The sequence below is a fragment of the Ranitomeya imitator genome, chromosome 2 (genome assembly GCF_032444005.1).
Source record: "Ranitomeya imitator isolate aRanImi1 chromosome 2, aRanImi1.pri, whole genome shotgun sequence".
Classification (NCBI taxonomy): domain Eukaryota; kingdom Metazoa; phylum Chordata; class Amphibia; order Anura; family Dendrobatidae; genus Ranitomeya; species Ranitomeya imitator.
In genome coordinates, this window is record NC_091283.1 from 626,666,095 (window position 1) to 626,678,420 (window position 12,326).

The window sequence follows — 12,326 nt, forward strand, 5'->3', positions numbered from 1 at the left end:
ATACATTGGAGAAAGGACGTCCATCTCTGTTTCAACCTTGTAACAATGAGTTCCATGTCAGGGAACTGCCACACAGCATCCAACTGCCCAACCATTTAATAGACTTTACTCACGACAGCAGTATAGTGTCGGGAAGCTATGAGGATCAGTTAGGGTGCACAGTCTTCCAGAGAACTAAGCAGGACAACCAAGTGGCAATGTCGGTAGAGGACAAGTTGTTCTTAGAGGTAATGGACAAGGGGCTCGTTAAAGATGAGACCAACAGCTGGGTCGCACCTCTTCCCTTCAAAACCCACAGACCACGTCTACCGAACAACAGAAATCAGGCATTACAACGTTTCTCCTCTCTCATTCGTAATCTGCAAAAGAAACCAGAGATGAAAGATCACTTTTTCTCCTTCATGTCAAAGATTTTTGAAAACCGTCACGCAGAACTAGCTCCCACTCTCAAAGACTCTGAAGAATGCTGGTTCCTACCCATGTTCGGAGTATACCACCCTAAGAAACCAGGCCAGGTCAGAGTCGTGTTTGATTCCAGTGCTAAGTTTAATGATGTCTCCCTGAATGACGTTCTGCTGACAGGACCAGACCTCAATAACAAACTACTGGGTGTACTTATGCGCTTCCGTAAGGATTCCATTGCCTTCATCGCTGACATCCAGCAAATGTTCCATTGTTTCCTTGTGAGAGAGAGAGACAGGAACTTCCTAAGATTCTTCTGGTACAGAGACAATGATCCTACTAAAGAAGTCACAGAGTATCGCATGAGAGTGCACATCTTTGGCAACAGTCCTTCACCTGCAGTCGCCATTTACGGACTCAAAAGGTCAGCTCAGGAAGGAGAACCAGAATACGGAGCAGATGTCAGACAATTCATAGAAAAGGACTTTTATGTCGACGACTGTCTAAAAGCCATGCCTTCAAATGAGACTGCCATCAGTCTTCTCAGGAGAGCCCAGGACATGCTTGCCTGCTCAAACCTTAGGCTTCATAAAATAGCCTCAAACAGCCAAGAACTCATGGAAGCGTTCCCTTCTCAAGACCTATGTAATGGTCTCAGAGACCTAGACCTGGGGTCAGACCCCGCACCAATGCAACGCAGCCTTGGGCTTCTCTGGAATCTACAATCAGACACTTTCACCTTTCAGATCAGCCAGGAAGAAAGGCCTTTCACACGTAGAGGCGTCCTGTCTACCATCAACAGTCTGTACGATCCCTTGGGTTTCGCAGCTCCTGTTACTATACAAGGCAAGGCCCTACTAAGAGACTTAACTAGGGAAACATCTGACTGGGATGCACCACTGCCACCTGATAAGAGGATCCAGTGGGAAGAGTGGAAGAACTCGTTAGCGGCACTCTCCAACCTGCATGTGCCAAGACCGTACACCCCTGTGCCATCTACTGAGATACAGAGCCAAAGACTGTACGTATTTGCAGATGCTTCTGTCAAAGCAATTGCCGCTGTTGCCTACCTCAAAACTGTAGACTCTAAATGTCAGTGCCACATTGGTTTCGTCATGGGAAAGGCCAAACTCGCACCACAACCAGAGCACACTATACCCAGGTTAGAGCTTTGTGCCGCAGTCTTAGCCGTTGAGTTAGCGGAGTTCATCGCATCCGAAATGGATATCGACCTGACACAGGCCAAGTTCTACTCAGACAGCAAAGTAGTCCTGGGATATATCCACAACGAAACCAGGCGATTCTACGTATATGTCAATAACAGAGTGCTACGAATCAGGAGATCAGTTCATCCAAAGCAGTGGCATTACATACCCACAGACCAGAATCCCGCAGACCATGCAACTAGAGCAGTTGACGCAAGTCGACTAGGAAGCAGAACGTGGCTCTCTGGACCTAAACTATTGTACATTGAGGAATGTTTTCCAGACACCTTTGAACTTGTAGGAGAGGACTCAGATGCTGAAATCCGCCCTCAGGTGTCTACACTACATACAATGACCTCTGTTATCCAGCTTGGATCTTGCAGGTTCGACAGATTCTCAAGTTGGAAGTCACTTACTCGAGCCATTACCTGCCTGACTCATATAGCTCGCTCATTCGGGACCACCAGAACTCGTGACATGGAAAAATCTAATGGAGCAGGGAGGCTTACCCACGAACGCCTAATCACCTTCATGGCTGAAGCTGCAGCTATAATCAATGCAAGACCCCTGGTTCCAGTTCCTAACGACCCTGAGGAGCCCTTGTTATTGACTCCAGCTACTTTACTTACCCAGAAAACAGGACTGTCCAGTGCCCCTCCAGGAGGATTCGACGCGAAGGACCTCTACAAGCGCCAATGGAGACAGGTACAAAGTCTTGCAAATACTTTCTGGGACAGGTGGCGCAAACAATATTTGTCTACCCTGCAGCCACGGACGAAGTGGCAATCTACTAAACCTAATCTGAACATAGGTGACCTTGTTCTTGTGAAAGACTGTCAGATTCACCGGAACCAGTGGCCACTTGGTCTAGTTACCACAACGTTCCCGAGCAAGGACGGCAACGTCCGCAAAGTTGAGCTAAGGATGACCAAAGGGAATGAACCTAAGACATTTTCCAGACCGGTATCTGAACTGGTCCTATTGTTGCCTTCGGAAGAAAGGAGTTGTGACATCCGTTGATGCCAGACGGGGAGTGTTCTGTCTCCGCCATCTAATATTGTTGCCCTGATTATTTGCTTGCATAATTGCAGTTTCCTCAGTATACAGTATTGATATATTCATGCCTTTATTCATCTGTGATGCTTTGGCTCCCTCTAGCGGCCAGAGTTATGTTGGCAGTTCAATCTTGTTTTTGTATTATCCATGTCTGATTCTCCTCCTCCTTTGCAATGCATTATGGTAGCTCAGCCTCCATTTCCCTCCATTTTTCCTTTCACTTTCCTCAGTCTGCCTTCAAGGAAAGACGCTTCACTTCATCCCCCTTGCGATTGCATTGCCGGTATGTCTTTATGCTTCCTATAGATATTTCTGCTCCATATTAGCCTAGCCTAGCCAGTTGTACTCCCAGTTCAGTTACTAGCTTCCTAAATGTTATGCATAATGTACCTCATGTGTAGTATGTATCTGTTCTATACCATGCACTGATTCTATTTATATCATTGTTCACAGTTTCACCGCATCAATATACCACTACGTTTAATAAAGCACAGACTCAACCACAGTCTCCTTATTGGACCCGGTATAGCGGTTTAGCTGACTGTATAGCTACGTATGAGCCTGCCTCAGCTAGTGAGGACAGAACAGCCATAGCGGTTAGGTGTGGGGGGTCTCGGGTATTTGAGGTGTTCAATTACCCTCATTGTGGCGGTGGGAGGGGTCCTTGGAGTTGGTGCTAAATTGGCCTGGGGGATCCGTCGGGATATGGATTCTTCAGTTTGTGTAAAGTTTGGTTTTGGGTCTGGTGGTTTGGGGGAATCTTGGCAAAGGTGGGCCGGATTCCCAAGTTTTAAGTGGACAATGGTAACTCTTCGGGGTACTTTGGTGCTCCTGAGCGAGTGTGGTAACGGCTGGGAGTAAATTATGGTCTGTTTCTCTGTCCACTTTCTCTTATGGTTTACCACCAGATTTTGAGCTCCAAGGACCCTCCCCACGTTACTTTACTGTTATGTGTTTTGTATGTTTTATAATAAAGGCCGCTGTGGCCAATTATTATCCAAGTTTAGAATCCTGTCATTATTTGGGATGGAGTTTTTTCCTTTGGGAAATGGGGGGAGCTTAAAGGTGAGAGAGTCCTACCGGGATATCGACAATACCAATGCCGTGTACAGTGTAAAACAACATGTTGCCAGTTGATTGTTTACGCTGGCCAATCCTGCCTGAAATGCACACTGAAAAATCAGTAATTGATGATACAGGCAGTGCAAGTCCTAGTTACATAGGACAATTCTGCTGAGAGTGATGATCTCGAAAAGCCTGAAAAGAAAGATTGTGAAAAGTCTGCCTAGACTGCACAATCAATATGAAATGAGCTTTCCTAGGAATGCTCGTTCACCATTATCATGCAGTGTAAATTGACCTTACGCTGTGAGCTGTAATGCCATCTCACTATCCAGATTCACCACATAATAGCTGCTGTATTCCCTGCCCGTGCTTTTTTACAGGCTATGATAGTTCCTTCTGTTAGGTTGTGCTATACCATATGATAGCTGCAAAGCATTTTGGAGAAGCCAGACTAGCTGTGCCAGAGGTCATATGAGCCTTCTCAGTCTGAAGAAATCTTCTGTATTGTGTAAAATTCCTGCCATTTTAGGCAATTTGCGCAAATTGAATTTCTAATGATAGTTGATAATCGTGGGCTAGGAGATTAAGAAAAATATTTCATTGGGCCCATGTAGAATATTATACATATAGTTCTTTAATTACAGTATGACTCATGTTCATTTCATCATACATTATTTGACTTCTATAGGACTGTTTTCTTTTTAGTGAGGTTTGTATAAACTGACTTGGATACAGCTCCTCTGATATTGTGCTCTCAAATCTCTTAAATATAAATATATTTTTATATATTTTTCTTTAAGGGAATGAGTCACATACACTTTTTTAAATGACCATTAATACCACATACAAAGGACAAATACCATCCCACCATGACCAGACCACATATTACCACCACATAGTGACCAAATAATACCACATACAAGGAACAAATACCACCACACCATGACCAGACCACATATAACCACCACATAGTGACTGAATACTACAATACTGATCATTAATAAAAATAAAAAAAAACACAATACTAAGTGACATTATACACAGGAGCTCTGTATTTACTGTTAATGTACAGGTAATACAGTGATCATCAGTGACATTATACACAGGAGCTCTGCACAGGTAATACAATGATCACCAGTGACATTATACACAGGAGCGCTATATATAGTGTAAGTGGAAGGTAATACAGTGATCATCTGTGACATTATACACAGGGGTCATTCCATGGTAGCTTACGTTACATTCACAAGCCAAAAACTGGCTACAGACTGTTCTTTGAAAGCAGGCACAAAAAGGAGTCAATGTATATTGTTCATTAAACAATTCTCAATAGATTTCAACACAGTTTGATTTTTCAACAATAAAATTAAATACAAAATACAGTGTTATTACTTGGTAACTTACGTTACAAGAAAAGGAAAGGCAATTGTCCTTCATTAGTCTGCCAAATTTTCTGTTCTGGTAAACAGGGGAGAAGCACTCTTTTTATTGTATTAAAACACCATAGTCCCAGCAACTTTAAAAAATATATATATTTTAACCTCTCAAGTTACAAGCAACAGATTTTATTACAACAAATATAGAAAACTTACGGTACCGCACAGTATAGTAACTTCTGTTACTAAGCTGATGGTAACTTACTTTACAATATGTTACCATCCAGTGGATTAACCTTATTGTAAGGTAAGTTACCATCATCTTTGTAACATAAGTTACTATATTGTGTTGTAACATAAGCTACCATGGAATGACCCACAGGAGCTCTGTATATAGTGTCAGTGTACAGGTAATACTGCAATCACCGGTGACATTTTACACTGAAGCTGTGTATATATTGCCGTTAAAAAGCGCCGCTGAGGAATAAGTACCCTTAACTGCTGCCGTTAAAAAGCGTACTGGCGGTTGTTAAGGGGTTAAATCTCACCATGATCTGCGGTGAAGTCACTGAGCTTGAACTGTGGTGATGAGGTCTGCTGTGAACTCACTATAGATGCCTCTCCATTAGTAATCAGTGGACTTGATGTCACCTGACAATACAAAGGTGACATCAACCCCACAAATATGAACTCCACTTGCCACCGCTACAGGGTAAGTGAGAAGATTCGGGAGGACTCATATTTATATTCAATTTTTTATGGAGTTTATAGTGGAAAAAATAAATCACAGCATATATTTCTTTTAATGCCATTTACCAATTACAGAAAATTATCTGATCACTATGTTGTTCAATTTGATAAGATAACAGACACCAAATATGTCTATGCTATTTGCTTATTTTTGATGTTTGTTATATTTTTAAAAAGCACATTTAAAATGGCATTTTCCAATATTATTTTAGTAATTTTATAGTAAGAAAAAAAGTCTGACTTATTTTCCCTCTAGAATACAGGGACATAAAAGTACATAGCTATATACAGATGTATCTCTATGTACCAGCCTATGGGTTCAGAGCCTGCAATGCTGCTTTAAGTATAGAAAATCTTCCCAGTGTCATCTGTGCAGGCTGTGGCTCATAGCTTTAAATGCAGCTGGCAATGATAGGAGATTAGGTGTTTGATTTCCCAGGAGATCAGAAATAAAAAAGAGAATTGTTTATTTAATTGTAATTGTGTGCAGAGATGCCGGCCCTGCCCACCGAGAAGGTTGAGCTACAGAGCGATAAAGACACTGAGAGAAGACACTGCATGGATAGAGTGAGTGGAAGTTGGGACAAAGCCCAGAACAGCAGAATGAGTCCCAATAAGCCCTGACCTGCCGGGACAATGGTGTACCTCCCAACTTTTGAAGGACAAAAAATTCCACAAATTTTGGCCACACCCTAATCCATGCCCATTTAACATTTCTTTCTCCCCTGGTTGGAGATGTTAGAGTGGCGTTGGCAGGGAGGCAAATTCAGCGGACACGCAAGACTGCAGGGCGTTACACCCATATCCAAGACTGTGCACCGTATCTGGGATAGTTAAGACTAGAGATGAGCAGATAGATTCATGGGTCTCTGGTCCAGCATCCAGGTCAGTGGTACCTGGCAGCTGGATGGGAGGATGCGAATCTCTAACTTTCCGAAGTCCCCGATGTGGCTTTTGATTTGCCAGAGCTGGTGCGATGTCATCTGTGCATCCTGCTCATCTCTAGTTGGGACCAGTGGATTATTTTTTGTTCCTTCATTCACATTTCTCAAATTGATGTAGCATCTCTATACGACATCCGACTTTTTTGTGTCTGTAAGGCCGTGTTCACACGTTGCACAAATACTGTGTATTTTGTTTTCTGCAGGTGTCAACACCAAATTGCACAATAACAATCTTCTCCCCCTTATTTGATACATGTTTGGTGCAGATGTAAAGATGCGTTTTCAATGTGCTTTTAATAGTACAGAAAAGCTTTGATTCTGCACTTAAAGTGAAATTTGGCTTCATCAAAATGGTGCCGGCAGTGGCGCTTGCACAGTGGCAACTACCGGAACTTGCCATTTTGATGAAGATTTTTTTTTACACCCCTTAATTTTATAGGAATAAAGCATAAATGCATATAGCCATTTTAGGCATGTATCATGCTACAGAGCAGGTGCCATGGCAGGTGCCATTTTGATCAAGTTGAAATTTTTTTTTGTAACCCCACAGTACAATATTCAGTATGTAAAATAGCGGGCAGGTCAGTGAGGGATCAGTGACCTGTCATAAGCCCATATGATGAATATGTAGAGCACCACATAAACTGAAAATAAAGATTAAACAAGCACATATTCTATGCATTTATATATTATAAATACACTGTAATATAGACGCAAACAAGAATAAAATAAAAGCAAAAAAGCAACATTTAAAGAGATGTAAGATATAGGCAAAAATAAAGGTTGGAATGGGTTAAGAATGAAAAGAGGGAAGGAAAAATATGGTTTATTAAGGAAAATGGCGAAAAGGGAAAGATAAAAAATTAAAGAGATAGAAGGAAAATGAAAAAAAATTGGTCTGTACAGGATAGGCAAGGGAAAGGGGTTATGATACACATATAAGATACTTTATATATAAAATATTTAAGCAGTAGGATGGGAGGGAAAGGCAAGGAAAGAAAAGGGAAAGGAAGAACACCTGGAAAACAAGTGGAAAACTAAGCATATAGCTACAAATTAACTTTTAAATAATGTAATATACTTTTTGTTGAATTCTAATAGTAGGCACAGTTTTCATGAAATCACATCCACTTTGCTTGTACAGTGTACACACAGCAGAATTTTTATGCAAAAAAGCAGCAGAAAATATGCAGCATTTATGCTACATGTGAACACGGTCTAAATTGTGAAGCAAAGTGGACGTGATTCCATGAAATCTCCATCCTCTGGGGTCTGGAGATGCTGCTGAACTCTGTGGTTTTGGTGCATTTTTTCTCTATAGGATTCTTCTGAAAAAAAAAAACACATGAAGAAATAAACGCTGTTACATTTTTAAGAGCAGAATCAAAGCATTTCAAAGCTATGTGTGAACACAGCCTCAGCATTACAGTTTTATTACATGTTTTATGGGTTTAATAGAAAAAAAAATATCAGTCACACCATTTTTTTTTGTCATTTACAGGTTCCCATAAGTAATCTGATTGCTGTGATGTGCGGGCCGTTACGATTACAGGGACACCAAATATGTCTGTGTTATTTGCTGATTTGTGATGTTTATTATGTTTTAATAAATGCATTAAAATGACATTATTGTTTTCACTATTATTTTTTAGTAATTTTATAGGATAAAAAAAAATCTTTTATTCTCCCCCTATAGTAAAAATACACCCATTGTACACAGCAGTGTATTTCAGTATCATCTGCATGTAGTCCGAGCCTGCAGTGCAGATCAAGTACACAAAAGTCTCCTGGTGATATTTTTGGAGTTTGTGGCTTAGCAGCTTAAAGTATGTTAAAGTTGTGGGTTCAAGACCTGGGAGACTCACAGAAACAAAACACTTTTGTAATTGCTTATTATTTTTAATTCTTTTATAGGAACAACAAAACATTTTTCTTCACCTCAGTATACAGGCATAAAAAATACATTGTTCTACACACAATGTATTTCTAGGGATATGTATAGTCTGCTTCTGTGTTTATCGAGTGAGTGAGTTGCAAGTTTGCATCTGGGGAGAAGAAAGTGAATTTATAATTTAATTTATACACTGAGCTGAGAGAATCAGCCCCCCCCTGAGGAAGAAGAGCTATGGCAGCAATGAAAACATCCGAGAGGTGAGTATAGTAGCTGGGAGAACAGCTGAGATGATACGATGAACAAAGCTCTCAAATCATGACAGTCCCGCCGAATCTGGGATAGTTGGGAGCTATGGCAATGGCATGAGCACCTTCAAATCGGGACAGTGCCGCTAAATCGGAGATGGTTGGGAGCAATGATGCTATACATAGGCCAACCAAAGTGCATATTTTACTCTGAATATGTATACTACTGCAATGAAATATCAGTATTTAGATAATGTTGGTAGTGTGAGCGAAATGTGCATGGCAATACCTACCTGCTCAATGTTTTATCATTCAGATGTCAATGTTTTGTTCTAGTACTCACAAGAGGTCCGATTTTTATTAGTGTTTAGCTTTTACCATCAGTGTTTTAACAGTGATTTTTTTCCTCTGGAAAAATAAATACAATTTCAACATTTTTCCTTTCCATTGCATTGCTAAAAATGAACAGTGCACAGACAGAACACAAATTAAAACTAATATGTGTGCTGTCAGAAATGTTTCACGGACACATACACTTATTCATGACTCGGATCTAAAAAATGGAGCAGAATGTCCGAAAAAAATGCATGTTAACAGTTCCATAGATTATAATGGGTACATGTTCTGCGAAAAACACAGATAGAACACGTACGTGACTAATGGATGTATGGATGAGGCATTAGGTTCACACCATAGCTTCACTCAGCACACAGCTCGCGTCACAAGGCCTGACCGCATATTAAGCCGTTCCCCTTTTACAACAGTTTTTACATGCTTGTTTATCATGTTTTTGACACTACAGTTTTGGTCTCTTTTTGGGGCGTCATATTTTTAAAAAAGGCTGCCTCCTTTTGTTACGTTGTGGTATTTGGCATTGACAAAACTTTATTGATAGTCATGTGTGGCTTACATGCTTTTTTTTAACCTTAGGATTTTCTGCATGTAATGCAATTCTGTGAGGAAAATCCACACAAAAAATTCTACATATCTGCAAGAGAAATTGACATATTGCAGATTTTTAACCCGCACCACAGGTCAGTTAACATTGCATTAAAAAAAGCATAGAGGGCATGAGATTTCTATAAATCCCATCTACTTTTCTGGAACTGGAAGTAGCTGTGTTTTTCGCACGGTGAAAATACTCGGCGTCAAAACCTCACCAAATACTCCTCATGGGAAAGCTATATTGTAAACGAATCAACTTTGTTACCTAAACACCCCCACCTCTGCCCTTGGACTCCTGTCATCATTTTTCTTCCTATGTAAGATGCATTAGCTGAGAAGGAACAGATGGGATCTGAGGCTGAGGCTGGTGCCTGGGTGTGACCCATCCCCTCTGAGGTCATGACGATGCTGGTACGGTGCACATTGGTACTGGTGGCACTGGCAATGGCTCTGTGCACTGGATACTTGTGTAACAATGATGCCCATCTACAGCAGGTGGCTTCATGAATCCAAAGGGAAAGCAAAATGTCCCAGAAAACATGTGCAGTGACAAAGATAAGTTTTTGATACACTGCCGATTTTGCACGTTTTCCCACCTACAAAGAATGGAGAATGGTCTGTAATTTTTTGTTGTAGGCATACTTCAACTGTGAGAGACAGAATCTAAAAAAATACATAAAATCACATTGCATGATTTTTAAATATGAAATTGCATTTTATTGAGCATCATAAAAGTATTTGATCACCTACCAACCATCAAGAATTCTGACTCTCACAGACCTGTTAGTTTTTCTTTAAAAAGCCCTCCTACTCTGCACTCATTATTTGTATTAATTGCACCTGTTTGAACTCTTTACCTGTATAAAAGACACCTGTCCACTCACTCAATCACACTTCAACTTCTCCACCATGGCCAAGACCAAAGAGCTGTCTAAGGACACCAGGGACAAAATTGTAGACCTGCACAAGGCTGGGGTGGGTTTCAGGACAATAGGCAAGCAGCTTAGTGAGAAGGCAACAACTGTTGGCACAATTATTAGGAAATGGAGGAAACACAAGATGACTGTCAATTTTTCGTGGTCTGGGGCTCCATTAAAGATCTTACCTAAGGATGATTCTGAGAAAGGTCAGGAATCAGCCCAGAACTACATGAGATGACCTGGTCAATGACCTGAAGAGAGCTGGGACCACAGTCTTAAACATTGTCATTAGTAACATCTTATGCCGTCATGAATTAAAATCCTGCAGGGCATGCAATGTCCCACTGCTCATGCCACAACATATTCCAGCCCATTTGAAGTTCACCAGTGACCATCTGGATGATTCAGAGACGGTATGACAGAAGGTCATGTGGTCAGATGAGACCAAAATAGAACTTTTTGGTATCAACTACACATACCACTGTACCACAACCAGACCATATATTACCACCACATAATGACTGAATAATGCCACATGCAAGGACAAATACCACCACACCATGGCCAGACCACATATTACCACCACACAGTTATCGAATAATACCACATACAAGGAACAAATACTGCCACACTATGACCAGACCACATAGTGACCGAATACTACAATGCTGATCATTAATTAAAAAAAAACACAATGCTAAGTGACATTATACACAGGAGCACTGTATATACTGTCTGTGTATAGGTAATACAGTGATAACCAGTGACATTATACCCAGGAGCTCTGTATATAGTGTCAGCATACAGGTAATACAGTGATCACCGGTGATATCATACACAGGAGCTCTCTACATAGTATACAGCAGGGGTCCCCAACCTGTATCTTGCGAGCCACATGTGGCTTGCCTGCTCCTGAAATGTGGCTCGCCGACGGTCACCGGAAAGAAGACTGTGCTAAGTCCCCAGGGAGCCGCCCCACCGCCTGTAATAACCGCCCTGCCGATGGTAATATGCCGCCCCTCCTGTGTCAATCACTGACTGCATTCACTCCTGCGCAGTAGTCACTGTGCTCTATTGAAGCCGCACAAAGTCTCGCGAGACTTCACAAATCTCGCAAAACTTTGGTTACTGCTGCTTCAATAGAGCACAGTGACCCGCGCCACTAGGGCTGCCATCAGGGCATTACTGCCCTGACTGGCATATGGGGCCTGATCAGCAGAGGAGGCCCACATCGGGCCCTGTCTCTTCTGCTGATCAAGCCCCAGCGGCAGGCTTTTGCTCCGTGCAGTAACTGAACCTGCGTCCGAGACGCAGATTCAATTACTCTATTGCAGTGTGGGCCCAGGCCCGCACGGCAATAGTTAAAGCCGCCAGCCAATCGGAGGCTGGCAGCTGATGTCAGCGCGCACTTCACCGGTGTATGACGTTATTGTCATTCTTTGGCAAGTATGAGTTTGAGACCTCTGGAGTGGTCATCATCGCCACAGGAGCGCGGCAAGGTACAAAGAAAGTTGTTTTTTGTTT

At 41.6% G+C, this 12,326-nt stretch overlaps 1 protein-coding gene across 1 annotated transcript in view; it reads left to right on the plus strand.

Annotated features, from left to right (window-relative positions):
* The window catches only part of LOC138667898 (collagen alpha-2(I) chain-like), a 107,076-nt gene extending 98,654 nt beyond the window's left edge, over positions 1 to 8,422 (plus strand). The window contains exon 4 of the mRNA XM_069755971.1: positions 8,300 to 8,422. The gene's annotated coding sequence lies outside the window, so the exon portion shown is untranslated. The remainder of the gene's footprint in view (positions 1 to 8,299) is intronic.
* The last annotated feature ends 3,904 nt before the right edge of the window (positions 8,423 to 12,326 follow it).